The sequence below is a fragment of the Phalaenopsis equestris genome, unplaced genomic scaffold (assembly GCF_001263595.1).
Source record: "Phalaenopsis equestris unplaced genomic scaffold, ASM126359v1 Scaffold000021, whole genome shotgun sequence".
Taxonomy (NCBI): Eukaryota; Viridiplantae; Streptophyta; class Magnoliopsida; order Asparagales; family Orchidaceae; genus Phalaenopsis; species Phalaenopsis equestris.
In genome coordinates, this window is record NW_018164463.1 from 229342 (window position 1) to 232422 (window position 3081).

The following is a 3081-nucleotide window of genomic DNA, read 5'->3' on the forward strand; positions in this document are numbered from 1 at the left end:
GCCTTCCGAGCACAAATGGCGACCACCTCTTTGTCTAACTTCTCCAATTTGTTCACCTACTCAATCGCCAGGTACATCACTGCAGCTCAAGGAAATCTGGTCTCTTAGATAAATGAGTCGTCTATTTTGCACAGTAGGTGTTCCATCGAGTCAAAAGATTATAGACAATTGGCCACCACTGCTTGGGCATCCTCTAGAAGAACTGGACAACTACTCTCAATCATTGCTTGGTGCAGACCACCCTTGGAAGACTCTCAGTCCACCTTGGCGACCAGATCAGCACCAACCTTCGTTGAAGGGGAGTCAACGCTCATCACTGTGGCGATCGGGTTATTCGCCTAAATAAATAGTATAAAGTAGGATTCAGTAAAATAAAATTTACCCAACAAACACCTTCATACCAAGATTCATTCCCAATTTGAAGTAGTAAAAGAGAACCCTTCCTTATCAGTCTTTTGTCCATCGGTTGGAGGAGAAAGGTTGGTAACATCCTGCATGCTCGATGGTGCTGAGGCATCAACAACCTTTCACACAATTCCCCTATTAGCTCCTTGCTCTGCTTCTAGTGTCAAAGTTTAAACAAGAGCCAACAGATCAACCGATGTTCCTTCGGACGACCACTATCCACCACTTGAGATGCTTCTCCCAAGCAACCTTCTTCCTCACAAGTCCCCTCTCTTGGGCGGCTTTTCTCTTCAAGCACCTTCTCAAAGAGGCGACCAAGGAATGATTACACCGAGCCCACCTGATCATTTGGATCGTGTCTATTTCGCTTCTTTTACCACACTTTCTGCCTCTGCTCCTCTTTTGTGTAGGATTTAGTCTCCTGCCTTTTATCTTTGAAAGCCCTCTGATAAGCGGCTTTGTCGTACTTATCAGCCTCGAAAGACATCTCATTAACCATGATGACAATCAGAATTCAGGCAGATCGGGAAGAGAAAATCAGAGGAGGATGAAAAAAAGTGCACCCCTTACTCTAAATTTATAGGAATCATGGGCATGGAATTCAAGGAGCTTTCAATTATTGCATCATTAAGTAATCATGAATATCGTTCACTTTTCTGCATTAAATCTTCTTGCTCTTATCACAACTCGTTCACTTTTCTACATTAAATCTTCTTGCTCTTATCACAACGTAACTTCCAATAAAAAAGAAATCAAAAAACTAAATATGTACATAAAAAATGTATCAGAACGAATCTCGAGGCATTCAGACAACCCAAGAAAAATGACATGACAAAGCTGGACCCATTGGAAAGCGATCCAGTAACCCAAAATAATTGATTAGCTGAGACCAGCCAAACCTTTCAAACTGACTCAATGATACATGTACAAAAAATATTCAATTATATGAAAAAGATTACAAGAGCCCAGAAATACCTCATTTTTCCCTAGAGGGGCAAGTCACTGTGCACTTCTCTCTCCGTCTCTCGTTCTCTCATTTTTTCTCTAATTCAAACGCTATAATCCCTTGCATTTGCCTCCCGGAAAAATTATGATTCAACACTATGAAAGTATTCATGGTCACTAAAAAAGATTTATTCTAGAGTTTATTTATTTAATTAATTAAATGGTTCAACCAGAAATACATTATATTAGACATATTTTGAGTTGACCCAATTTTATTCTATTTCTAAGACATTGTACCCAAGAAAGCAAACCAATTGGCTTATTAAAAACTACAAGTCACTAACAATTTGAATTCGAGCACGCGGATCAAAATTGGGGAGGCTTACTATGCTTAAAATATTGGTATGGGGTTATTCACAATATTTATATAACACTTCATCTTCCATGTTTATTTATATATCTCTCAAGTCATTAATATCATATAAAAATACTCATGCGGCTAACTTTTTAACATTGAAATATGCATTTTCCTCTATTACTTTGTGACACAAAGGTATAATAAATGTAAATATCAAATTGTAGGTGTTAGATAAGTAAATTCATGAGAATTATGAGATTTCTAATTTAAATAACACCTTACATATCTAACATTCAAAAGTTGATATTTTCACTTATAACATGTTGGTGTCCTGATCGTATGGATAAAATGTGTATTCATTTTTAAAGAGTTGTTGATGATGATATTTTTGACATGATGTTAAAAATTTGAGTGATATGTATATAAATATGAATGTTTAGGGTTGGATATGTAAATGCATATAAATTATGTGGTATGTATGCAAATGTTATGGTATATGTTGGTTGAGATATTTTTTTCCTAGCATTATTAGAGACACTCTTGCAAAGCCACACATTTGACTTCTTCCTGACTGCATCTCCAATCTGTCACACACTTTTTTTTTTTTTTTTGGGACAAAGTAGACATCTCTCCCTTACTCTTACTGCCACTCACATGTAGGGGTGTAAACGAGTCAAGTTGAGCTCGAGCCACTCTCAACTTGAGCTTAAGCTTGATTAAATTAATCGAGTTTGAGAGCAAGCTTAAGTCAACGAGTTCGAGCCTACTTGTTTGTTATAAAAGAAATGAAACAACATTAATTTAAGTGCTAAATATATTACAATAATAAATAGAATAAATAATAAAAAAAATTACACTAACGAGTCGAGTGGGGGCCGGTTTTAGCTATGCTTGTTAGCTCACCAGAGTGAGGAAGAGAAAGAAAGCCATAGCATTGATGGTGTGTCTTTGTTTTAACAACTATGGTTCATCATGTAAATTACTAAATTCAATTTTCCTTTAACCTTTTCATATTTGAAAATTGGACATTTGAAGTGTACTTTTGTTATGGTTCGTATGTTTTTCACTGATAAAATATTATGTTATTTTGACCCCCAATTAATGAACTAAAGTAAAAGGACACTTTTGTAATGTGGTATCGCTCACCTACCACATCTCTTCTACCGTTCACCTACCGTTCACCTACCTCCCACCTACCGCTCACCTACCTCCCACCTACCACTCTCTTGCTTCTATAAATAGAGAGGGTATGAGGCTTAGGAGAGCAAGGGAAGAAATCTTAAGGGTGTGAGGCTTAGGAGAGGAAAGGGAGAAGATATCAGGGGGTGAGGCTTAGGAGAACAAAGGGAGAAGAGATCTTAAGCTACCACAAA